General features: G+C 39.9%; 1 protein-coding gene across 1 annotated transcript in view; it reads right to left on the reverse strand.

Annotated features, from left to right (window-relative positions):
- ARHGAP24 (Rho GTPase activating protein 24) overlaps nt 1-26,481 on the reverse strand; it is a 514,890-nt gene extending 488,409 nt beyond the window's left edge. The window contains exons 1-2 of the mRNA XM_065597531.1: nt 26,460-26,481; nt 4,059-4,120 (exon numbers count right to left, since the gene is read on the reverse strand). The gene's annotated coding sequence lies outside the window, so the exon portion shown is untranslated. The remainder of the gene's footprint in view (nt 1-4,058; nt 4,121-26,459) is intronic.
- Nucleotides 26,482-27,113: the final 632 nt, after the last annotated feature.

A 27,113-nucleotide genomic window follows, 5' to 3' on the forward strand; every position in this document is an offset into this window, starting at 1 on the left:
CAGTTGGAAGGAGGGGAGCGGCAGAAAGGCAGTTGGCTCCTGGGTAGGCCCTGAAGAAGGGTAACTCCCAGTCATCTGCCTGGAGAAAGATTGAGGAGGCCTGTAGGTAGGAGGCCGACACCAGGGACAGGCTCTGGGAAAGGGGAAATTCCCAGAGGAGAGAAGCCCTTAGTCATTGCTCTGTAGGAGAACAGGAGAGAGCTGAGCCCAGGAGGAGTAGCAGACCCTTTTGTTTATGTTGCACTTGGGACTATTGCCTAAGTTTGTTACCAGCACCTTGCCAGAGATATCACTGCATGGGACAGTAGGGTGACTAATGCCACGACAGGTCTGAAGGGGGTGCTGCAGAGGCTGACCCTGCCACACAAGGTCACTGCGCTTAGATTCTGATTGTATCTCAAACTATTTTCTACACCAGGAGGTCAATGAGAAATTGGAAACTATCAAGCAAATACCTCTCTTGAGTTACTGTCCCTCACTATAATCCAAAATGGATAATTTGATTTAGTAATAGAAAATGCCTTCAACAAAGCACTTAATGTGATGTGAAACTGATTACTGCTGCGTTTGCAGCACGATAATGGCTTTCCAAAACATAAAGGTCACTTTAAAAGGTTGCATTTGGTTTACATTTTTCAATTATCAGAACAATGCATGTGGAAAATAAGAAACAAAAAAGACATGGTTACAATAATTCTATTTTAGATTATATGGGAAGCAGGAAAGTAGTCTATTGTAAAAGTCAACAAATAGGATGTTTAATTAATAAGTTCTATGCTTATGCTACTGCATAAGCAATAGTAAAACTTAAGGAGTTCATCTCTTATGAGATGAATTACACTCCTAAAAAGCTATTGAAATGGTTACACATTCTAATAAGATTCATGCCATAATCTACTAAAGTCCCATATTCTGATAGCAAGGGGCCTGATACAGACTACAGGTTGAACAAGAAAACCACCACTTGTCATCTGCTGGTGCAACAGAGTGTTGGGAAATACCCAGAGTGCATCCATTTGAGAGCTCAGTTTAGACCGAGTTTGAGCCATTAAACTAAAATTATTCTAATAATTCCTGCAGTTGCAGGTCACTATACATCCTCAAGCAATAAAAACGACAGGGTTTGCAGTTATGCTGCTGTTTTCTTACCTTTCGTTTCATTCATTTTTATTACCTTGTATGCTTGGTTATAACTAGTTACCTTAAATAAAGTGTCTCCGATTAAAATAGATTTGAAAGGGTTTTACTTAAATTGCTCATTTTGCTAATCTATTAAACTATATTTGGAATATGAACTCTAACAAAACAGCTTTAGGATTTTTAATGACAACATAGAAATACAGGGCTGGAAGGGATCTATAGTCCAGGGCCCTGTACTGTGGCAGAACCAAGTATACCTAGACCATTCCTGACAAGTATTTGTCCAACCTCTTCTTAAAAACCTCAAATGATGGGGATTCTATAACCTCCCTCGGAAGCCTATTCCACAAGTTAACAGTCCTTATAATTAGAAAGTTTTCCTAATACCCAACTTAACTCTCCCCTCCTGCAGATTAAGCCAATTACTTCTTGTCCTACCGTTAGTGGACATGAGAACAGATAGCTAGAAAACATTTACCAACTTTGGAAATACATTTCTCTCTTCAAAATTATTTTCTGATTCCAGATGGAAAGATAAGTTCCATATTTTACAGCCAAGGAACAGTGATCACAGGGAAAATGCACAAGATAGTCCATTAATTTTGGGTGCCTCAATCATGTCATCAGTGAAGTGCAGCCTCATCACTGAAGTGTGAATAGGACAACTATTAAGTGGTGCACAGCAACACTAATTCAGCTTAAGACAGCAAATGGAAAAAATTCAATTGATAATTTAAATGAATAGCGGAGTTCAGATAAAAATATTGGAAACTGTAAAGGATGCCAAGGTTAATTTCTCAACAGATCACAATCCTTCTTATTACAGCCAGGATATATTTGAAGATTGAGGGGAGACATAATAATCTTGAAAAAAGAAGGCTGTTAACCATGCACAATTTTTTAACCTTTCCTCAGAGGTCAGGTAAACCTTTTATCACATTTGTTGCTTTCCTCTGGACTCTCTATCGTTCGTCCACTTCTTTCTTAAAAGTATTCAAAGCATATCTGAACTGGATATAATACTCCAGCTGAGGCCTCATCAGGGTGGGGCAGAAAGGGACAATTATTTCCCATGTCTTGACCTTTGTTCAGTTATGAAAGTCTATCTTAAACTGGCAATTCCTTTACCATATTTTGCATTGCTACTGCAAGCAATGTGGGCTCCAAAAATATATTACAAAAAAAAAGGGGGGGGGGATAAACAGGGGACAATTTTGATGAAGCTGCCCTAGCTTCCCCCTTCAGAATAATGGCTAGAAGGTACAAGATGCACCAGCCTACAGTAGACGGCCTTGACACATTCACGAGTACAACTAATGCCCTAACCAACATCCATTATCATTCACCCACACATCTTCATAAATCCTGTCCGCATTTCTTAAAATAAATGTCTTAGGAAAGGATGATGTGACAACAGCCACGAGACCAGAAAATAGTTATTGTAGCTCAACTCTGTGTAAGGCTGTGGCTTAAATCCTCTTAACTTTCCACCTAGAAGGAGAGAGGTGCTTCATGTGTTGACAGTGTAAATTCATTCAATATAAAGAAAATTAAAGTTTATACCCAGGTCTACTTTGTCATATCGGCTACTTCTCCCACACAGCTAAATATACACAATGTGTGTTAAGTCCTTTCTGTAATCCATTGGCTATTTTACAACTTTTCTGGGACAACATCCCGCATTCTCCCCCCGCCCCTTATTATTTTCTTTGACATCAGTACAGATTTTTTAGCATGGCATTTATGGAAAGGAGATCGGGAATTCTACACAATTAATCCGTCTGTTGCTTGGCTTACTCTAGGCCTGGTTTTTGGGGTAGGAGTTCCTTTAAGATTTTTTCCTTCTCTTGTTTTTGTGGAGATGAACAGAGAAGGGAAAAGAATAGATATAATCTCCATTTTATTCTCCTTGTTGCCTCCACTCACCTCATGATTCAAAGGGCAGAAGGAACCATTGTGATCATCTAGTCTGACCTTCATTATAAGGCTATAAAACGTCCCTAAAATAATTCCTACTAGAAGGGATTAAATTAACTCTCCGGCTTGAATACTTATTCCCCCCCCCCCTTGTAATGTTCCTGCAAAATGACACATTTATATCTACTGTGTTATATATGTTATATCTCTTTCCAAGACCTGTGTTCAGTTTCACATCTAGCGGTACATGAAAAGGCTTAGAATTTTTCATGGCTATAATTGGGTCTTGCAGCCATTACGTCTAACATGATCCTTACAAACATGGTTTTGTTTTTTGAGCATGCACATGGCGGTTTCTTCTGTAATGGAAATGACAATCTTTGGATCACATGAGTATTCTGAGAGTTAACTCAAAAATGTTAATCAAGAGCTTTCAAATCCCCAGTAACTTATTTTAAGTGAATTTGTGTTTTTAATCAAATTGATAAGAGATAGTGCTTAAATAATACCATGAGTGTAATAGATAAATTTCTTCCCCAAGACCCACCTTTGCCCATAATAAGTTGGCTAGGTAATTTTGTTGCTAAGCTAATGCATTTCAAGCAAAAATTTCATTTAAAACCCCTAAATCTCAATATTTCGACAGATGGGCCTAATGCTCATCTCACCTACCCTCATGTAAGTTAGGAGTAATACCACTAACAAATGGAATTACACCAGTGTAACTAGTGGGAAAGCAGGGGGTAAACATCAATATTGATGGGGAAAATGGTTATTAATAAAATATATAAATTTGCCTATGCTTCTATAAAATTTGAAGAAATATTTAAATACTTAGTGGTTAGAAAATAGCTTATTTGTTTTGATTTTTCTGGTGTTATTAAATGAAGTATTCAGACTAAAGAAACATAAGACATTTCTGCTGTCTCCCAGTAAGTAAGTGACAGGCATGAGAAGAATCCAGGAGAATATCTTCACCTTGGCCATAAATGTGTACTTACCATACCCAGGTGGACTTGCATACTCCAGAATGCAGTTTCATATCTTCTGTATAGCTGGTTGTCTGTAACAGGGATTTGAATAGTGATTTTTGGTTTTGTATAGCTTGGTACCGATTTTTCATTATGAAATACACTTTTTACAGTGTTATAAATGTTATAAAAGTAGTGGGGAGGGAGTGGAAATATGAAAATTCAACAGAAGAAACTCTAGAAGAGTCCTACAACTAACTCTTTCATAAAAAAAAAAAAAAATTCTCATCAAGGCAACTTTCACAGTTTCTAAAAACACGATGGTTGCAAAAGTTTGTCTCCAAAATAATCTTTCCAGCTGGCTAACCTGCCTCTTACTGGTTTTGATTTTAAAAAGCAGCAAGTACACGCCAAACATAAGACATGTGATTGTGACGTTCCCCCCTGGTGTTATCTGGACCGGTGATCTTTTAGGTCACTCCAATCCTTGACTCTGGGAGCCAGCCTTACGTGCTCTGCCGTGAGAACCCCCACTCCTGGGCTGTTCATGCACAGCCTCTGGCATGTAAGCTGCTCCTTGCATTGTGCAACCAAATGACACTAGCTAATATCTCCGGTCCCAGACACAACCCTAGGAACCTCCATCTTGCAGTGTCCACAGGGACACAGTTGGGTCTAAATAACTGCACACAGCTAGGACTGAGTGAATTTTTTTGGCCTAAACTTGTTGTGGGGGGAGAAGGAGAGATTCAACAACTCAAACATTTCACAAATTCACATCAGTTTTGCCAAAATTGTTAGTCTCTGGGGCCCAACTCCAAAAAAAACAAACAAAAAAAACCCATACATTTCATTCTGACTCTTTCAAAACATTTTGATTGTTTCATTGAAACGACTCCCTATTTTGAGATTTCCTTCAATTTTATTTAATAAAAACAAACCTTAAATGCCCCAACTAAATAAAACCCAGAACAAAATTGTTCACTATTTTTAATCAGTAATTCATGCATTTCTACACAAACCATGCAAGACCTAGACCAATACTTCTACCCTGGTAGATTTCTAAGCATGGAACACAGAGCACCACTAGGTTCAGTGAATTCCTAAACAATACAAGACGCAATACCCTGAATTAGCTTCATTTCTCAAATATTGGGATGGTCAGCAATAGTAATGGCGATCAGTGCCAGTGACAACCTCTCTAGAGGCCCCGCGGCAAAATGGTTAAATTAGTCAAAAGAAAACTTGCTGCTTCCTGCATGTTTGACTGAAAACTGTCAAAACCTCCCCTCATAGGAGCAAAAATCAAGTGTACTAACTTCGTACTAACTTCTCTGGTAATCCATTTGAGCTCTAGCCCTTTAGCTCACTGGAGATTCCAATCTGAGTGAAGTGATCGATGAGTTGCCCAAGAGCTCAATTAAAACTTAGCCCACTAATAAGATGTAGCCTTTCCCAATTGATTGCCCTTGCTGCAGACCAAATAAAGTTAAGAATCCTGTCTAGCATTTATTCTTGTACTTTCTGCAGATATCACATTTTGATGCCTTATCCTCAATAGCAGCATTCAAGCCTGACCTCAATAACAGAGCCCAGCATGTCCTTCACTTCTCAATACTAAATTGATACTGTGGGTCATATCTAGCCTTTTGACCTCATGCTGTGTACTATTATGATACAGGGTCCTTTGTGCAGAATCCAATCACATGCAGTAATTTCATCTCTGTAGTGTAAGGTGTGCATTGAAGTACCTGGGCAATTTACAACTACATTCTCCAGCTGTTGCAAAATTGGGTTACTGTGTCTGAGTGTGTCAAACTCTGTTTCCTTTTAATAAAAGGGAAACACTGAGTCTTACTAATTTCAAGCTCCCCTTTCTGCAGCTCCTTGCTTAAAACTATAGGTGCCTGAAAGCATGCCTGCCTTAAGAAAATAGTTACGGGCCTGCACTGCACAAGTACTTGTGAAAATTTGTCACTCTCTGAAGTCAGGCAGTACTTTGCACTAATAATCTATTTTTTCTGTATAAGCATCCTCACAAAACCACTAACAGCCAAGCTGTATTGGTAATAGTGCTCTTTCAGTCTTACCCTACTTGTGTTGTGGTAGCAAGTGCTTTGGAAGTAAATGTTCCTAGGCAGTCATTTTGCTTCCACCGCACATGAGCTTGTGTTGACTGAGATTGCAGACTCTTAGTCTTAAAATATTTCAGTAGTGGTGCTTCTTTGACTCTCTTAAAATTACTAAAAGCTCTTCTCTTGCTAAGTACCAATCTGTCTCTGTGCTGTCCTCAAGAAATATTCTGAGTGGATCCTTCAGTTGATCATTTAGGGATGATTTTGCTCATTATGCCCATGAACATTTAAGGTGTCCTTGTTCTGGGGTCTCATCTTACGCGGGGGTTCCGTTCTGTAGTTAGCACGTAAAGCGAAAACCGCGTATAGTTAAAATTACATTGAGTTGAATGGTGGGCAGAATTGCCCGCACTACAATACAGTATTAAAATTGTTATTTTTCTCTCTTTTTTTTTTTTGCTGACCGCGTAAAGCTGAAATTGCGCTTGTTAAATGCGCGTAAGATGCAACAGACCTGTACTAGGCTTCAACTTTGAGTCCAGAGGAACGTCTTTGTCACAGTGTCCCCTACAGACCTAGCATCATTCAGCCTGATTTGACATACCTGTTGAATTTCAGGTAATTTTCTTTGGTACACATGTAGTAGAACATGAGAAGCTCCTTATTTTGGTGTTGGCTGACTTCACCTGAAATCAGCAGATAAGCAACAATTTAATCTGACCTATCCACTACATGCTTTGGTATTCCCCACATGTTGATGCAATCTTGAAGGGAAGTTGTGCCTGGATTCTTGTGGTTGTATGGCTCAACTAGATGAGCCTAAAATTTCCACCTGGCCAAGACACTTGTGTTAGGCTTTTCTCTGAGGGAAGCTACTTTTTATAAATCAAAAGAACACCATTGCTCTAAAATATAAGATTGGCTAACTGGATATTGCAAATGATGGGTCAGTTTGGGTGATCAGATGTCAACCATAACTGATGCCTCTTACTTGGTCCACAAGATTATTAAGGGATTAAACTAGGTTAAGACATACACAGTGGCCTCCCACATTGGAATGACAGCTGGAGGAAGCTATGCAGTACAATATTCAAGAATTAAAAGGAAAAGATATGCCATAAGAAATCTCCACTTGAGAACTGACAAGCAAACCACATAATACCTCACAGGAATTCTAACACTTTGCTATGTTGATTTGTGTATTTCCTATTCCACCTGAGCTGAATGGAACTAGAGACGACAACTCTGACCAAGAGCAGGAGTGAGAGTAGCTGGACCCCATATACACGTTGGCCTATGAGACTTCCTGAAATTTGCACATAGGATTGTGTAGGCAAGACTGACAGCCAAAGCTGAGGCTATATTACTCTGTGCCAGGAGACCAATAAGAATTTGAGATGGCCATAACTTAATTAGCCAGATCAGGCTCATATGACTGAGTTGTAGGGCTGAAGATTGTAATAATATTGTTCAAAGTAACTTCATCTGAAAAAGCAAACAACAACAAAAATCCCAAGAAACCTACACCTGTCTGGGAGGGAACCTGTTTCTCCTTGTTTCGCCACATGCTTTAAAGTATAAAGTATACATATTGCTTCATATAGTGTTAAATACATTTCACAATGTTATTAATCACCAGTGTGTCATTATCTTTCAGAAGAGAGCTCACTCTACATACTTTTTATAAACAATTGAATCAACTGATTGTATATCACTTGAGGTTCACCTCCCCTGTCTTTATAGGCTAGAAAACCTTTGCAACATATCCTTTGAGAAGTAATGCCCAGACCAAACTTCTCTCTCCTTTGTGGTCTCCTCTCCCTCTTGTTAGCTTTCTCTACCTAATACATAAAAATGGATCTTCATTGTCTTTGCCTGAAGCCCGGGCTTGGCTGAGAGGCAAATACACATTGCTTTGTCTAACACAGATTGAGTTTGTAAAATGTGGTTGACAAGAAATGCATAAATATAATTCTAGCATATATTCATGCCTTTTTGTGCACAGCCTATGCATACATCATGCCAGAATATTAATGATCAATGACTTATTTTTGCAATGATATCTTACAAGACACCTTTTAGATACAGATTGTAACCACAGTGAGTGGGGATACACTGAATTGGTCATCTGAAACTTATTACCTGACACCCAGGAGCCCCTTGCCCTCTGGCAGTGGGCTGCTCTTAGAGTCACACTTACTTTTAGTTGAATTCAAGGTTTTTGACTTTACTTGTAATTGATTTCAGTTTTCCTGCTTTTAAGTGTCTGTTCTGTCTCCAAGGATTTGGGAGAAGTGCCTGAAGTTAAAGCATGTTCTAAAACCTAAGACATTTAGAAACTTTGTTTCAGTCCAAAATGAAACCATGTAGACTGTTTAATAGATTTTAATATTACATTCATTTTGTTTCTGTTACGGTCACCTCTAAAAGGGGACCATATTGAAAAGCTGTCTATCTTGCCAGCTTTGTAGGTATATGACGACAGACATTCAGGTATCAACTTAATTTTCCTTTCCTAGCAACCTTACACCACAAAGTACCTGCATGTGACATCAACTAAGAACAATACTATTGGTAGTAAGACTCTAAACTAATTATGGCTGTCAACACTGCACATGTTGACCTTCAACAACCTTCCTTTAGTGAAGCTTAACTGTGTCCAACGAGTCCACCACAACAACATTTTAGACACACTATAAACTCTTTCCTCTTGCACTCTAGTTTGCAAATATGCAGTCCTAGTTGTGAAAATTTTTAGGCATCTCAGAATTCAAGAGGGCACCAGTTAACTATTCATTGCCCACAGACACAGTTTAAATGAAGATTAAAGTTGCCTACTACTGCTTCATACCCTTCTAGAACATGAAGGGTGGCTAAATTTAAAATCTGAAAACAAGACAATATGAGATTAAAGTAATGTCACCACCACACAAACTTAACCTGCCCCTTTTGAGTCATGCTCCACCGAGTCCCTTGAACCACACACTTCAACCCCTATTGTACAGCTAATACTGTGTGTCCAGTGAATCTGTGAAGGCTTTTTTCCCCTCACTTTCCATTACAGTGACATGGAAGGTAAGAGTGAGTCTCCAGTTAACTAAAGGTGGAATATACTTCAGGAAGTCATTCAGTTATCAGGATTCAAAAAGGATTAGACAGTCACAAAGATAACAAGAATATCCAAAGACAATGGTAAATACAAACAAAGTTCTGGAAGTGACATTAGCAAACTTGTAAGTATTAGGGATTAGAAAGAAACTTTCCCAGATGGCAGATCATTCAATAACTACCAACTGCCAGCAGTTCTGCCTATGAAACAGCTATTACTGGCACCTGTCCAATGCGACTTTCCACAATGGGTCAGATCAGCAGTCCACCTAGTCTAGTATCCTATGCTCAAAGTGCAAACATAGAAAAGGATGGAAAATTGTGTGTATCAAATGGAAGAGGAAAGTTAATTCATTGGAACAGAACAGTCACCGCTTCATGCTGACTTGTCTGAAATCAGAACAAAAAGGACAAAGTAATGAGGAAAAGGAACAAAGTTGAATGTTGTACTCAAACTTCTCAGCACATGGTTGCTTTGTAGAGCATCCCAGTATGTGCCAATTCAGTAATAGACACTCACTGAAAAGAGAGACTAATAACCAAACAATTAAGTGTGCTGCTTCTGCATATTTTTCTCTGCAGCTTGAGACAAATTTGATTCATACTCTCATCTAGCAGCCTTCCTCATAAAACAAGAAAAACTCTCTTTCAAATGTGAAATGTTATCTGCAAAGTCACAATAGATGCTTCATCGATTCCTTTTTGACACTTTCATTGCTGCAAAACATTAGGCTAACTGCATTACACACAATCTTTTTCCTTATTGTGCTGCTTGAAATCGGTCTCGAATACAACTTGCAGTTCATATCTTGGGTGTTTTTTAAACACAATTAAATGCTTGAACCAAATCCATCTGTGGAACGGCTATAGATTTCATGGTCCTCCACAGTTACCGTAAGAGACCCAGATTGGAAGCTAAATAAATTAGGAACTTCCTGGTTAAAGAGTTCTCTAGATGCTGTTTAAAGCATGCCTCTTTGTGTTTATGTCCTCACACTACACTCTTCATGGGCCTAACTCATCTAAACTGGCTTGTTTGCTCGCTCTACTCTGCCAGACCTATGGTCCCAAAATAGAACTATCAGCCAATTGGTATATTCTGTTCTCAGACTAGTAATACATAGCTAGTAAATATGACTTGCCCAATGCATTAGTCCCCTTCACCTTGAGCTGTGTCTTCCTTCAATACTCTCCCTTCTCATCCCTAGTACCCCTTCACTCATTTAAATAGGTCATCCATTTCATTAACTTTGCCGAAATATAAGTTTTTCCAGAAAAGTTTTTACCTGCTATTTTACCTCTAATTCAGTAATGCACTTTAGATAAAAAGGTCAACTTGATAAGCATGACCTTCCTTTTTTTGCTGACGTAAGATGAATGTTAATTATAGGGGTTTGGGGGATGGTGGGGAATGAGGTTATTCTAGAAGGGAAGAGTACATTACTTTTTTTCCCCCTGAATGTCATTTCTATTAAAGCAAAAGGTTTTGAAATACTAGCTCTGTTTATTCAAGAGTTGATCCTAAAACAGCTTGTGTGCATCTAAGCAGCACTTGTGACAGCCAGTGGAACTTGGAGATCTCCCCCTTAATTTTGCAATCTATGTTTCAAAAGAATGAATGCACTTAAAATAAGGTTTAGTAACTTTTTCCAAACCATGGAACCAGAAGACAGTTTTTTACTTTGAGTGTATTTCCCACAGTGGGTGCAGCTGCTTATGAAGTAGTATAAATTGTCTTATACATCTTTCTAACTTGTGAATAGTAGCTTTAGTATTCAAGAAAGTCAGATAAGTAGCCCTGATTAGAACCAGCAGGGCAAGCATTTTGAGTTTACACACAGGTCTACTACTGCAATTCATCTGATTGGGTACATCCCTTGCTAGGATAGTCTTGGGCATTTCCTCAGCAAAGACTTTCAAATAATGCAGTCTTTGTGACCAGTGATGAAAATACTCAGATGCTTATGCAAACTGAACCATTTAAGGTTAAACCCACACTGAATGAGAGCACCAAGCGCACTTTTCTTGGAACTAACCTGCTTCTACTCTTTTAAAAAAGGACAGCACTGGGTTTCATGTGGATCGTCTTTTGGTGGCTTTGAGATCAAATTTGCTCAGTTTACAAGTAGAGTTTTTCTATTTGATACAGTCTCGCATGATATTCTTATCGATAAACTAGGCAAATACAATTTAGATGGGGCTACTGTAAGGTGGGTGCATAACTGGCTGGATAACCGTACTCAAAGAGTTGTTATTAATGGTTCCCAATCCTGCTGGAAAGGCATAACGAGTGGGGTACCGCAGGGGTCTGTTTTGGGACCGGCGCTGTTCAATATCTTCATCAACGACTTAGATATTGGTATAGAAAGTACGCTTATTAAGTTTGCGGATGATACCAAACTGGGAGGGATTGCAACTGCTTTGGAGGACAGGGTCATAATTCAAAATGATCTGGACAAATTGGAGAAATGGTCTGAGGTAAACAGGATGAAGTTTAACAAAGACAAATGCAAAGTGCTCCACTTAGGAAGGAAAAATCAGTTTCACACATACAGAATGGGAAGAGACTGTCTAGGAAGGAGTACGGCAGAAAGGGATCTAGGGGTTATAGTGGACCACAAGCTAAATATGAGTCAACAGTGTGATGCTGTGGCAAAAAAAAAGCAAGCATGATTCTGGGATGTATTAACAGGTGTGTTGCGAGCAAGACACGAGAAGTCATTCTTCCGCTCTACTCTGCTCTGGTTAGGCCTCAGCTAGAGTATTGTGTCCAGTTCTGGGCACCGCATTTTAAAAAAGATGTGGAGAAATTGGAAAGGGTCCAGAGAAGAGCAACAAGAATGATTAAAGGTCTTGAGAACATGACCTATGAAGGAAGGCTGAAAGAATTGGGTTTGTTTAGTTTGGAAAAGAGAAGACTGAGAGGGGACATGATAGCAGTTTTCAGGTATTTAAAAGGGTGTCATAAGGAGGAGGGAGAAAACTTGTTCACCTTAGCCTCTAAGGATAGAACCAGAAGCAATGGGTTTAAACTGCAGCAAGGGAGGTCTAGGTTGGACATTAGGAAAAAGTTCCTAACTGTCAGGGTGGTTAAACACTGGAATAAATTGCCTAGGGAGGTTGTGGAATCTCCATCTCTGGAGATATTTAAGAGTAGGTTAGATAAATGTCTATCAGGGATGGTCTAGACAGTATTTGGTCCTGCCATGCGGGCAGGGGACTGGACTCGATGACCTCTCGAGGTCCCTTCCAGTCCTAGAATCTATGAATCTATTTGTTAGCCTCACAAACTCACTCTGAGATCTGAAAGTCAATCTGAGTTCTTTCAGTCTTGCACATCATTGCAGTTAACAAGTTCTGCATTCCAAATTCAGCCTTCGGTTACACCTATGGAACCTCTGTAGTCTTCAAACTAATTGTTATTCCTGTCCAATCCCCATTAGCCTCCTTATTGCAGGTGAACTGATGGGATGATAGGTTTCATTTGCAGATAACACAATCTTACCAACATTACTGAAGGGAGAACTTGGCTGACAGAAGTCTGTATTTTTAGCAGTTATGTGGTCACATCCCAGAATAAACTGGCAAAGCTAACAAGTATATGGAAAATACTTTTTTTCAAATGAGGCACATTTGAGCTTAGTAGCCACTCAGATGATTAAATGCGCATTATTCCATTATCTTTTTCTACATGCACTTTTCTGAGTGGCTCAATGCGGTCAGTCAATGTTTTAAACTAGTGTACAGCTGTGTGAATAACTGATTTTATTTACCAGTTTGCTGGCAGTTTCAAAAAATATTTTGGTTAAGGAAACATTTTGACAGACACTTTGTTGTGTGAGATAAGGTGGGTGGGGATAATATCTTTTACTGGACCAACTTCTTTTGGTGAGAGAGACAAACTTACACAGAGCTCATCTTCAGGTCTGGGAAGCTTAATCAGAATGCCACAGCTAGATACAAGGTGGAACAGATTTTGTAGCATAAATAGTTAACACATTTCAAGGGACCATTCAAGGTCAAGGGGCCTGTTAACATCCCTCCAGTCACGGGGGGGGGGGGGGGAGGGGGAGGAGGAAAGCGAGGCAAGGCAGCAAGGGGAGGGTTGCTAGTTGGTTACAGATTGTTGTAATAAACCATCAATCCAGTCTGTCTATTCAGTCCAAGATTTTTAGCGTCTAGCACAGTTATGAATTTAAGCTCCCAGGCTCATCTTTTGAAAGTGTTGTGCAGGTTTCCTTTGAGATGAGGACTGATAGGTCAGATAGAGAGTGATCACTGTGTGAAAAGTGTCCACCTGCAGGTGATAGGGTGTTTTTGTCTTTTATCATTTGCAGGCATTTCAAACTTGTTTCCGGTAAATAAAAGAAAATATGAAGGGCTATATTCACAAAGCCAGAGGTGGTGGTGTACGCCCCCAGTAACTTCTAGCCCAGTGGTTCAAGCACTTGATGTAGGAGACCCAGGTTTAAATCCCCACTTCATAGTGGTGACTTGAACCCAGGACTTCCACGAGTGACGAAGCCACCACACTATAGTCATTTTCATTCGTTGTCTAGCCCAATGACAATACAAGTTTTTTTATACAAAGTGAAACAAAGGAGAGATGAAGACTCATCCCAGAATACCCTGTAGCCTGGTGGTTAGGGCACTTCCCTGGGAGTGGGGAAAACTGAGTGTAAGACCCTGCTCCAGACCGGGTATTTGAACCTGCATCTCCAACATAGCCACATGAGTGCCCTAACTGCTAGGCTAAAGATTATAAAGGGGAGACATACCAGCTCTGCTGGTTTTGTGAGTGGTGTCTAAATCCTTGAGAACCTAGCCAAGAAGAATCTAAACATTTAGTTCTGATGAACACACACAAAAAATGCTGACAGTCTTTTTTGTTTGTTTGTTTTGTTCAAACAATTTTCTGGAAATACAAAATGTTTCAGGTGACCAAAATCTGTATTTCTGATAAAAAAAATGTGAGAAGTTTCCCCAGATGCTAGTATCCTACCTCATCCTCTATACTATACAGATCAATCTTAAGTAATTATTTTGTTTTCAGTTTATGGGGAGTGCCAAAAGCTGACCTTGCCTTTTCTGAAGGCCCATCGGACTGATCAGAGCGACAAGTCTTCTGGTCTCTTCCTACTGAATGCTTCATTGGTTTTTATTCAATGGAATTTATTTCAGTTACTTCCATCTTAAGCTAAGATACAACCTATATTGCATGTAAACCACTGCTAAGAAAAGGTCAATTGCTGATTGACAATACGAGTGTGTTATGCATAGTACATAAAATTGGTATTGTTTACCTTATAACTTTCAGTTTTGATTAGCAATCTGGGAGGTGTGCCAGGTAGTTTCATTGGTCATACAGAAATTGATTTGTTGGGTGAGGTTCAGTGTGAATAGTCATGAGGAATATTTTGCATTCTAAGGGAAGTGGCATAAAGTTACATATCAAGTTGCAAACTTGGATGTAATCAGTGGCAAAGCCCTCATAATAATCTTCTTCTTCAGGAAGAGTGAAGACAAGCTAGTCCTAGTCAATGAAATCAAAGAGATGAACATGAATTTACTATCATTTACACTTGCTGGCCTGGAAGGAGAATCCAATAGACAGAAAAGGTTGAAGTATATAGAATCAATCGTTCTTCTGATATTTGCTTGTCCAGGCACTCTATAACAGGGGAAACTTGCCCAGATTTAAACTCAATTTCTAGAGAGCAGTAATCTGTGGAGCTAAATTTAATTTGGAGAACGAAGGAGGTAAATTTAATTTGGACTACTTGCTACCTATGGTAAATCTGTTCAGGAAATTATAGATAGCAATAGTAATTACATTAGGTATTAGGAGTAAATTGGAGCACTTGAGCGTAAAATTATTACCCATAATTGAACCACTTCTTAATTCAAGTGACCTAGAAGATTTGATTCTTGAGTTTAATGTATCATTTTTCAGACACTGAACCATATCTTAAAAATGGAGATAGAACTGTATTGGTGGTTGTCTTGGATAAGTGAAATTTAGCTATTCATCAATTGGTAAAAACATTCAAAGGTGTGGATAGCAATAAGGGATTACTGTCAAAATTGAAAGGATAAGATAAGCTAATATACAAGTGGAGCTCAGAAGATGGGGCTCCCTTTTCTCTAAATAAAACCAGAGTAACTCTTGTTTTTAAACGCTTCAGCCACCTCCACTGGTGTTCCCATCCTCAAGAAGTCCAGTTAAGCAGTGTATTATAAGCCTGTCCCTCCCTCCCAGCTGGCTCTGTGTTCTAAATTTGTACATCAGATTTTCAATGCAATCCAGTAATATAATTAGCAAATAGTTTGCCTTTCTATGGTGCCTTTTAGTCGAGCACCTCAAAATTCCTCACAATCACCAGTGAATTAAGCCCCATGAATGATTAATGAGTATTGGCACAAGGGGGAGGTGGTGAGAACCAATTTACAGAGGAAAGATTTACCAAAGATTAATCCTTGCAGGTGAAATGCCAATGCACTATTTCAGTCCAATTCAAAGTAACAGTTGTGGTGCATAGTGTTTGTAGGGCCCTCTGCACAGGGGTCAATTTCACTCCTGGTGAGTACCTTACTTCATGAACTGACCTTGATAGCACCACTTGTGGAGCAGGCAACTACTTATGGGGAACAGATGTGGTAGAAATCGATCCTGAGTCAGTGGTTCATCAAGGATTAGAAGATCTAAGTGCAGAAGCTTCTTCAAGTGATTCAGAGCACAAGGAGCCAAATCATACAGCACCCTTCATACCTGAACAAATATTGTTCAGAATGACTGCCTTGCCATCTTGTGACAGATGTATCAATTTCCTGAAATGTCTTTAGGAGATCTTACTGTATCTTAAACCTTATGTTTACATATCACAGTGGGCCAGGGACTGCATGTAATTGCATGGGGTTGGAGGACCACAGCCCTTCAGAAATACATGACAGTGGGGGGCACGGGTGTGTAATAAACAATTTAACTCAGGTTTTAACACCTCCTGAGAGCTACCACCATGTGGAGAGGCTCACATATATACTGCTTCACATTCGATTCTCTAGATACCAACAGACAAAGAAAGGGGTTTTGGATAACTAGCCTGGTTTAAAACTGACTCAGGGCCTTCTTCCTGATGCAACAGACAGACATGACCCCTGGTCCACAGAGGGCCCCAATCCTTAGGGTAGGGTTGGAAAGATTAAGTGCTTGTTCTGTGCTGGAGCTCTGATGAACTGGTGACCATAAAGGAGTCCCCTTGGGTGGGGACTGGAAGGACTGTTCCTGCCAGAATCCACATGGGATTGCAGTTAATTCTGGTAAGCTTATTAGCATGTATAAATTCTCCCCCCACACACATTTTCTCTAATTCTTTTTACTCAAAGAATAAAGTAGGCTTGCATAAGAAGTGCTAGGTGGAACCTTATAACTGCAGCAATTATGCCAGTTAACCATCTCTGAAGAGAAAGCCATAAGAACGGCCCTACTGGGTCAGACCAAAGGTCCATCTAGCCCAGTATCCTGTCTTCCGACAGTGGCCAGTGCCAGGTGCCCCAGAGGAAATGAACAGGTAATCATCCAGTGATCCATCCCCTGTTTCTCAGACCAAGCTTCTGGCAAACAGAGGCTAGGGACACCATTCCTGCCCATCCTGGCTAATAGCCATTGATGGACCTATCTTTCATGAATTTATCTAGTTCTTTTTTGAACCCTGTTATGGTCTTGACCTTCACAACATCCTCTGGAAAAGAGTTCCACGGGTTGACTGTGCGTTGTGTGAAGAAATACTTCCTTTTATTTGTTTTAAACCTGCTGCCTATTAATTTCATTTCATGACCCCTAGTTCTTGTGTTATGAGAAGTAGTAAACAACACTTCCTCATCTACCTTCTCTACACCAGTCATGATTTTAGAGACCTCAATCATATCTCCCCTTAGCTGTCTCTTTTCCAAGCTGAGAAATCCCAGTCTTATTAATCTCTCCTCATACAGAAGCCGTTCCATACCCATATGTATTTTTGTTGCCTTTTTCTGAACCTTTTCCAATTCCAATATATCTTTTTTGAGATGGGGGAACCACATCTGCACACACTATTCAAGATGTGGTTTTAAAATGGAATTATATAGAGGCAACATGATATTTTCTGTCCTATTATGTATCCCTTTCTTAATTATTCCCAGCATTCTGTTCGCTTTTTCGACTGCCGCTGCACATTGAGTGGATGTTTTCAAAGAACTATTCACAAGGACTCCAAACTCTCTTTTTTGAGTGGTAACAGCTAATTTAGACCCCATCATTTTATATGTATAGTTGGGATTATGCTTTCCAATGTGTATTACTTTGCATTTATCAACATTAAATTTCATCTGCCATTTTGTTGCCCAGTCACCCAATTTTGAGAGATCCTTTTGTAGCTCTCTGCAGTCTGCCTGGGTCTTAACTATTTTTAGTAATTTTGTAACATCTGCAAATTTTGCCACTCACTGTTTACCCCTTTTTTCTAGATTATTTATGAATAGGTTGAATAGGACTGATCCCAGAACAGACCCCCTAGGGGACACCACTATTTACCTCTTTCCATTCTGAAAAATGACAATTTATACCTACCCTTTGTTTCCTATCTTTTAACCAGTTACCAATCCATGAGAGCACCTTGCCTCTTATCCCATGGCAGCTTATTTTGCTTAAGAGCCTTTGGTGAGGGACCTTGTCAAAGGCTTTCTGAAAATCTAAGTACACTATATCCACTGGATCCCCCTTGTCCACATGCTTGTTGACCCGCTCAAAGAATTCTAGTAGATTGGTGAGGCATTATTTCCCTTTACTAAAACCTTGTTGACTCTTCCTCAACAAATTATGTTCATCTATATGTCTGACAATATTGTTCTTTATTATATTTCAACCAGTTTACCTGGTACTGAAGTCAGGCTTACAGGCCTATAATTGCCAGGATCACTTCTGGAGCCCTTTTTAAAAATTGGCATCACATTAGCTATCCTCCAGTCATCTGGTACAGAAGCTGATTTAAATGATTGGTTACAGACTACAGTTAGTAGTTCTGCAATTTCACATTTGAGTTCCTTCAAAACTCTTGGGTGAATACCATCTGATCCTGGTGACTTATTGCTTTTTAATTTATCAATTTGTTCCCAAAACCTCCTCTAATCTGGGACAGGTCCTCAGATCTGTCACCTAAAAAGAATGGCTCAGGTTTGGGAATCTCCCTCACATCCTCAGCCGTGAAGACCGATTCAAAGAATTCATTTAGTTTATTTGCAATGACTTATCGTCCTTGAGTGCTCCTTTAGCACCTCAATCATCCAGTGGCCCCACTGGTTGCTTAGCAGGCTTCCTGCTTCTAATGTACTTAAAAAAAAGTTGCTATTACTTTTTGAGTCTTCGGCTAACTGTTCTTCAAAATTCTTTTTTGACCTTCCTAATTGTATTTTTACACTTCATTTGCCAGTGTTTATGCTCTTTTCTATTTTTCTCACTAGGATTTAACTTCCACTTTTTAAAGGATGCCTTTTTGCCTTCTTTTACTTTGTTGTTTAACCATGGTGGCTCTTTTTTGGTTCTCTATGTTTTTTAATTTGGGGTATACATTTAAGTTGAGCCTCTATTATGGTGTCTTTAAAAAGTTTCCACACAGCTTGCAGAGATTTCACTTTTGGCACTGTACCCTTTAATTTCTGTTTAACTAACCTCCTCATTTTAGTGTAGTTCCCCTTTCTGAAATTAAATGCTACACTGTTCGGCCACTGTGGTGTTTTTCCTGCTACAGGGATATTAAATTTATTTATATTATGGCCACTATTACCAAGCGATCCAGCTATATTCACCTCTTGGACCAGATCCTGTGCTCCACTTAGGACTAAATCAAGAACTGCCTCTCCTCTGGTGGTTTCCAGGACTAGCTGCTCCAAGAAGCAGTCATTTAAGGTGTCAAGAAACTTTTTATCTCTGCATCCAGTCCTGAGCTGACATGTACCCAGTCAAAAAGCCTCTCTACTCTCCCTGATTATTTCATAGTCACTATCACCATCCGGGTCAGGTGGCCAGTAATATATCTCTACCACTATATTCTTATTATTAGAGCATGGAATTTCTATCCATAGAGATTCTGCGGTACAATTTGATTCATTTATGATTTTTACTTCATTTAATTCTACATTTTCTTTCACATATAATGCCACTCCCCCACCAGCACGACCTGTTCTGTCCTTCCAATATGTTTTGTACCCTGGTATAACTGTATCCCATTGATTATTCTCATTCCACCAAGTTTCTGTGATGTCTATTATATCAATATCCTCATTTAATATGAGGTACTCTAGTTCACCCATTTTATTATTTAGACTTCTAGCACTGGTATATAAGCACTTTAAAAAACTTGTCTCCTTTTAGCTGTCTGCTATTACACGATGTAATTGAATGGGACTCTTTTTTATTTGACTGTTTCTGATCAGACCCTGCCTGTATTTTGTCATTTTCCGTCCTCGCTACGACAGAGATTCTTTATTAATAGATCCTCCCCTAAGGGATGTATGAACCATGTGCTCCTCGGCACCTGTTGTCTTTCCCCCAGCCCTTAGTTTAAAACTGCTCTACGACCTTTTTAATGTTAAGTGCCAGCAATCATGGACATTAAGCCATCCAAGAAAAAGGTGTGTGGAGTGGACAATACACATAGCAATGCTGTCATATTTAAACAGTTGTTGAGTTACACCCTAGAAATGGCATTTCAGCAAAAAAGCACCATCCTCTGGGGATGCAAGGAGTTGATCACATCAATTAAAAAAAAAATTAGTTTGCATTTCTCCCCTAAAGTCAATGAAAACTTTGACTATGAAGGGAATGCCAGATTGGGCCTATTAGAACAAGTCTCTTTGCAGGAGGATACTGTTAAAGCTGTCATCTTTTGGCTATGTGTTTCATGCTTGCACACATTCACTTATGCAAGTTCTCCATCTGTCAAACATTCCTCCAAGATGTGTTGTTCCTTTGGGGATGATTCTGGCTTCAAGTAGTCAAAAGCTTTCAGCACTGAATGCAGATAAAAGGAGTTTGTTTTCCACTGCAGGTCCTTAAACACAATATCAAACTCCGCTGGAATTGTTCATATCAGGTGTTACAGAAGTGTAGTTTCATCTCCATGGTACACGTTATGCATTTTCAACAAAAAGAACATTTGTACTTATGAGACTATTATGCACGGAAAGTCAGAATGCTGTAACAATCCAGCTGCATTTCCTACTTCTCTTCCAAGGCTTTGTCATTTGGCAGTCCCAGCATTACCTTGGACAGATTTCAAAGGGCTGTGAACTTTCTAGTTAAAAGTTCCATAGTTCTGGTCTCCTGATGTTCCTCCCTAACCAACCCATTTTGGAAGTTGGTGCGCAGACTCACAGGACAATAGAGGAAAAGGGATACTGATGAAAAAGGTCCATGTGTCAGGCCAGGGCCGGCTCCAGTGTTTTGGCCGCCCCAAGCAGCCAAACAAACAAAAAAAGCCACGATCACGATCTGCGGCGGTAATTCGGGGGAAGGTCCTTCGCTCCGAGCAGGAGTGAAGGACCGTCTGCCGAATTGCTGCACGTGCCGCCCCTCTCCAGAGGGGCCACCCCAAGCACCTGCTTGGTAAGCTGGTGCCTGGAGCTGGCCCTGTGTCAGGCTAATGGAAGGCTGCTGTGCATGATGAGAATAAAGGTACATGAGGGAGAAGGGAAATAGTGTCCCACACTTCAATGGCAGTGGCCCTCATAGCTCTTTAGTTCGTTGGTCTGTTAACCTCTGATGTGTGGACGAAGCTAAGCAGTTTGTGTACAACATTTACAGGCATAGGTGTCCTTTGGCACAAATAAAACTCCCTTTGACTTCAGTGGGAGCTCTTTGAGCAAAATTAGTGCAGCCTGTTGAGCCGAATAAATACAAATCCCTAGACATGGGTTGTGCACAGTCTTCTGAACTCTTACAGTAGAAGTTGTTAACTCTCAGCTGTATCTCATGTGTAGAACAACAAGCTTTTACACCAACTTGAGTAGGTTTAATAAGAAAGCAGTGTATCGATCTGTAGACGTCGGCATCTATGGTTCCCAAATTATTAGGGAAAAAACTAATTGTTGCTATGCAGTCATGAAACTAATATTAAGTTTGTGTGTGGGGCTGATGAAAGTAAAGTTACTTGGAGTGAAAGGATAAATGTAGCCTTTTCATTTTGGCTGTCATGATGATCTAATGACTAATTATTTGCACAACTCTCAGCCCAGCATGAAGGAAGTGATTCAGCAGTTTAATGGCAGATATTTTTCAAAGTAATGACTACATTTCAGAAGTGGCTTTAAGGCAATTAACTTTATAGCTTTAAATATAAATGAGGGGAAAGACAGTCAATGAAGTGAATAGAAAAAAAATAAGTTTTTTGGCTTATATCCTCTTAGTGTCTTGCACTTCCAAGAGTACTTCAAAAAAATCTGGTATTCAAGTTTATCCTTCTACTATTCCTTCTAATCAAACAAATTATAGCTGTTATGTCAGTGGTGGAATTTGAAATTACAAGAGCACATGTTCGTGGACACATCACTATCACAGCAGAAGTGGAGGTTGCTGTCTGTAAAGGAAGCTATAGACTCATAGACTTTCAGGTCAGAAGGGACCATTATGATCATCTAGTCTGACCCCCTGCATGATGCAGGCCACAAAAGCTGACCCAACCCCTTTCCCTTGACTCTGCTGTTGAAGTCCCCAAATTCTGTGATTTAAAGACTTCAAGTCGCAGAGAATCCTCCAGCTAGCGACCCCTGCCCCATGCTGCGGAGGAAGGCGAAAAACCTCCAAGGCCTCTGCCAATCTACCCTGGAGGAAAATTCCTTCCCGACCCCAAATATGGCGATCAGTAGAACCCCAAGCATGTAGGCAAGATTCTCCAGCCAGACCCTCATTGGCCATTGATACTATTTACCAGCGATGGCACGCTGTTGATTTGACTAAAATCACGTTATCCCATTAAACCATTCCCTCCATAAACTTATCTAGCTTAATCTTAAAGCCAGACAGGTCCTTCGCCCCCACTGTTTCCCTCGGAAGGCTGTTCCAATATTTCACCCCTCTGACGGTTAGAAACCTTCATCTAATTTCAAGCCTAAACTTCCCCTATGAAGCTGATGCATGTAGGAGCACTACGACAAAGGGCAATTACTAAAGAGCTGCAGGAGCACCACCAAAAGAGAAAGCTTAGCAGTAAGAAGAGCCCCAACAAAGGGGAGCTTCAGACATCATAAGTTGCTGCTGGTATAAACAGCTACAGCTTTGATTTTAGTAGAATTGTGCCCAGCTGTACATAAGTGAATGAATTTGACTAATGCCCACTGAGGACGATACACTTTCAGGCTTGGGTTTGGAAAGGAAGAATTCAGAAGCGTTCAAAGTGAAATACACAGTTTGCCATCATGTGACCTACAGAGATCCATCTCCCAGTTGGAAGAGCCACTTCAGTCTTCGAGTTTAGAGAGAAGCAGCTGCACACTATGTAACATAGGTGGGAGTGTTGCAAATACCTACCTTCAAAATGGTACTGAATTGATGCAGAGTGCTCTAGATCCACGTTCTCAGATATGGTGCAGGACTTAATCAGCAAGTCTCAAATGACAATGATAATATTGTGGATGCCAGAACTGTATGCAGTATTCTAGTAATCTGTCTCACCAATAAGTCTTTCTAAACTTAACTGGTGAAATAAAATGACTTTTCCTTCTCAACAATCCTTGGATAAGTTCCCCCTCCACCCTGACTTTGAGGAAGTAGTTTAACCATTACCATGTAACTAATTTCCTGATTAATAAAATAGTTATAATTCTACTGAAGTGGCTTATTAACCAGTTATGGCAAGGTCACCACAAATCCTACTATTCACAGAGCATTGGTATCCATCACCCTAGATGGTTGCATTTACACACAAAACATTTGCAAATGAACATCACAAAAGAAGCTTATAGCAATTTATGCATTTAAAGAACAAAAGTTTTCACTTTTAAGGGGAAACAGGAGGCTGCAAGTAAGAAAAACATCCCAGCTATACCCGTCTTGTTCAAGTTGAATGAATGAAGACTTGAGTACTTATAAAAGAAATCCTTTTAACTAAGAATATTTGTAGAGTTCTTTGTGTGGGTTTAAAACTTTACTTTCCCCCCCTCCTTCAATGGGGGGAGGGAGAGGGTGATAAGAGGCCCCTACCTCGGCTTCTGTGACCTTGACAAGCCAGGGATTATACATCATTGCCATGCATAGTATCACTTCTAAAAATCAATCAGACCCAGGGTCCATCTAATTCACTCTCTTGTCTCTCTGAAGCACCAGGTGTGCCTTTGACTGTGGCCAGCAAGAACCCCACTGTGACACTCCTACTGCACATATCACTGTGGAAAGGGTCAGTCCTCCAGTTCAGAGCCCTGTCTGGCTATGGAGCTGGCAGATAATCCAACTGCTCTTTCCTGTTGCCAGCTCTCTTTCCATTGGAGGATGGAGCTGCCCTTTGAGAAAGTATTAGGCAGGCTGAAGGACAGGGCATGTGCTGCTGCTGCAAGGACACAGCAGGATGAAGAATCTTTGCTGGTTCTTGGACAGGCTCAGAGAGCATCCTGGCTGGATTGCCATGAGGCGCCTGCACCATACTGCACAGGAGAACTAGCCAGAGCCCAAAAGGAAGGAGATGCCCTGATCTGTGATTTAGGCACTGATGTTGGAGCGGCATGGACTGCTTTATAGATAAGAGATAAAGGTAGCATCAATCTCCTGGTTTCTATTGAAAGCAATCCAGGAGATTTTAATAGGATATTTTAATAAAATCATGTTGGAAAAAGCAACAGAGGGTCCTGTGGCACCTTTAAGACTAACATAAGCTTTCGTGGGTAAGAACCTCACTTCTTCAGATGCAAGTAATGGAAATTTCCAGAGGCAGGTATAAATCAGTATGGAGATAATGAGGTTAGTTCAATCAGGGAGGGTGAGGTGCTCAGCTAGCAGTTGAGGTGTGAACACCAAGGGAGGAGAAACGGCTTCTGTAGTTGGATAGTCATTCACAGTCTTTGTTTAATCCTGATCTGATGGTGTCAAATTTGCAAATGAACTGGAGCTCAGCAGTTTCTCTTTGGAGTCTGGTCCTGAAGTTTTTTTGCTGGAAGATGCTACCTTTACATCTGCTATTGTGTGGCCAGGGAGGTTGAAGTGTTCTCCTACAGGTTTTTGTATATTGCCATTCCTGATATGACTTGTGTCCATTTATCCTCTTGCGTAGTGACTGTCCAGTTTGGCCAATGTTGGAAAAAAATCTCCCAGAATAGCTTCAGTCAGAGTTAGCAACCTTAATGTGACAGCATATTGAGGCTACCTCTACTCTTGCTGTCTAGTTATTTTTTCCTCCCTGTTTACATCTTCACTTGTAGACTGAAAGATCTTCAGGGCAGGGATTTGTGCTCTGTATAGTGCAGAGCACATTGGGGCCATTACACCTCAGGCCTGTAGGTATTACTGCAATACAAAAGTTAAATAAATCTAATGTGTTAGAACTGAGACCATGGGACAAAGAACTTGCCGGTTCTGTTTTTCTAGCTTATAAATTCTTTTTACACAAAGATTCACAGGCAGGAGGCTAATGAATGCCCGTACCTATTCCAGAAGGAAATATCCTGAGAGAATATTAAGGCTATAATTTTCTAATAGGTGCAACAAATACTGTTTTTACATGGGCTGTGGAATCTTGCACACAAGAGGTCTAGAGAAGGATGCTTAGCATGCAAATAAGCTACTTTCATACCTACTATAGTTTTATAGTGACTTTGAACATCAGTGGGAGTTGTACTTCAAAAAATCCCAACACTAACTTCAGACAAGTTTGTTTGTGGGGTTTTTTTAATTGCAGTAGCAACATCTCTACTCCCAAAGAATACACAGTTATGGGCTAGGAACACTGAAAATTCTTACATTTCAAACACTGACCTCACGGAAAAAGCAGCCTTATCCTCTGTTCTGAAAGATTCGTAATAGAAATGGAGCACCAGTTAGAGAAATTGCAGGTTTTCTCAACTGCCCTGGTTGTCAATTTAAATGTTTTCTAAACATAAATGTAGTTCCATCACACTAACTAGTATACTCCAACCTGTAACTACATTCATGGCCCAGATTTTACTACCTTTACTCAGGAAAAATACCCCTACAACTGTTGCTGCCTCTAAGCGTCTCACTTTGTGTTTGCCTGCCATAACCTGTTGGTGATGCCACTCTCTGGGAGTGGACACCTCTGTCTGTACCCCTTCACATGGCCTCAGAGGGATCTAAAGAGGTCAGAAACTTTGCCATTTCCCATAGCCTCTGTGGAGAATTACTAATCTCTTCTTCTCTTCATCGGCCTAAGAAATGTTTAATAAATTTAACAAAAAATGGAAATAAAGCAGTTGACTGAACATATCTAGTTTTACATCTCTCAAACTAAACTAGAAAAGGCATTTGTAGCTCGCTTAGATAAGCAAATAACTTGCATCCATTAAAAGCACTTCTCTTTGATGTCTCACTTCAGCCTATCATGCTTGCTTGCTAGCTGTCTAAATACCAAAACCCCCAACAAAGAGATCCTGACAGTATTTCTAAACCATTTCCTGAAGACACAATCCAATAGAAGTTACTGAATTTTAATTCTCCACCTTCTAAGACTTTTTTCCACTGAGAAAGAAAAAAAATCCCTAAAGATTAATGGCAGTATCTAAGATGTAAGTGTTTAATCTAAGTTTGTCTTCTACTAACCATCTTGGCTATAATCAATTTCAGTCAGATCTCTTGTTAAACACCCAAGTAATTGGGGAATAAAGTCCAAAGATCCTGTCAGTGCCTTGCTCCAGGTGTACTTCTACATTACTTCAATAGCACCACTAATGGAGCAAGGTACTATTCTACTCAATAAGAGTAAAAAGTTTGCAGAATCTAGCCATAGTGCTTGCTTTCCTGCCCTTGCTGAAGCTTGAAAGTGAACTTGTTCCCTTCTCCCAGCCCTGACTCTTCAGCTCAGAACAGACCAAGGTTAGCCTTCCAGTGGTTTCCTAACCCTCAACCCTTTTCAGTTTCCTAGCACTAGTTCATTAACTCAGAACAATCAGCAAACTAACCCCTCTACAGACTTCCTAAACAATTCATCGCTCTTCCTAAGAAACAACTATCAAATTTTCCATTCACTATAGACTGTCTCTTCTAAACAGATCTTACCTTTCACCACTCCTGCAATCTGTATTCTCAAAAAGCCCTCACTCACCCTCTCTACCTTGACCTGTCACAGGCCCAGGTGCTGCCCAACCCTCTTAATTGGCCAAACAAGGAACACCTGATCTGGCACAGGAGTGCTAAGTCTATAACAGGTGCACTCACCATTTTTGCCATCCTTATTACAGCTATGCAAGGTAACAGTGCAAGATTACTGAATTAAACCCTTCAGAAGTCTTACAACTATCATAGCATTTGCATTACAAGTATAAAAGATAGGAAATTATTAACTTATTAAAACTTCCATTCTTTAAATTTGATTTCAAATTAGGTAAAGCTTGGTAGGAGATTGTGGTCATAAGTAAGTTTCACCAGAGGCAGTGAAAAGCTTTATTTTGCTCTTTTCTTCATTTAAAATGCCAGAAATAATTATCTGACATCAGTACACCATAGGGACTAACTTAGAATGCCATAAACTCTGGTTAACCATTAAACTTGTTAATTCCTCTCCCTTTTTCCCTGTTGACAACATGATAACAATATAAAATATTTAATTTGATCTTTATCAGGGATATGTTATTACTGTGTAAACTAGGAAGAACTTAAGCTTGACCTGTGTGCAAACACAATTTGGTTAATGAATGTGGTGTTTGTTCAGGC

This window comes from Chrysemys picta, chromosome 5, assembly GCF_011386835.1.
Source record: "Chrysemys picta bellii isolate R12L10 chromosome 5, ASM1138683v2, whole genome shotgun sequence".
NCBI classification, from domain to species: Eukaryota; Metazoa; Chordata; order Testudines; family Emydidae; genus Chrysemys; species Chrysemys picta.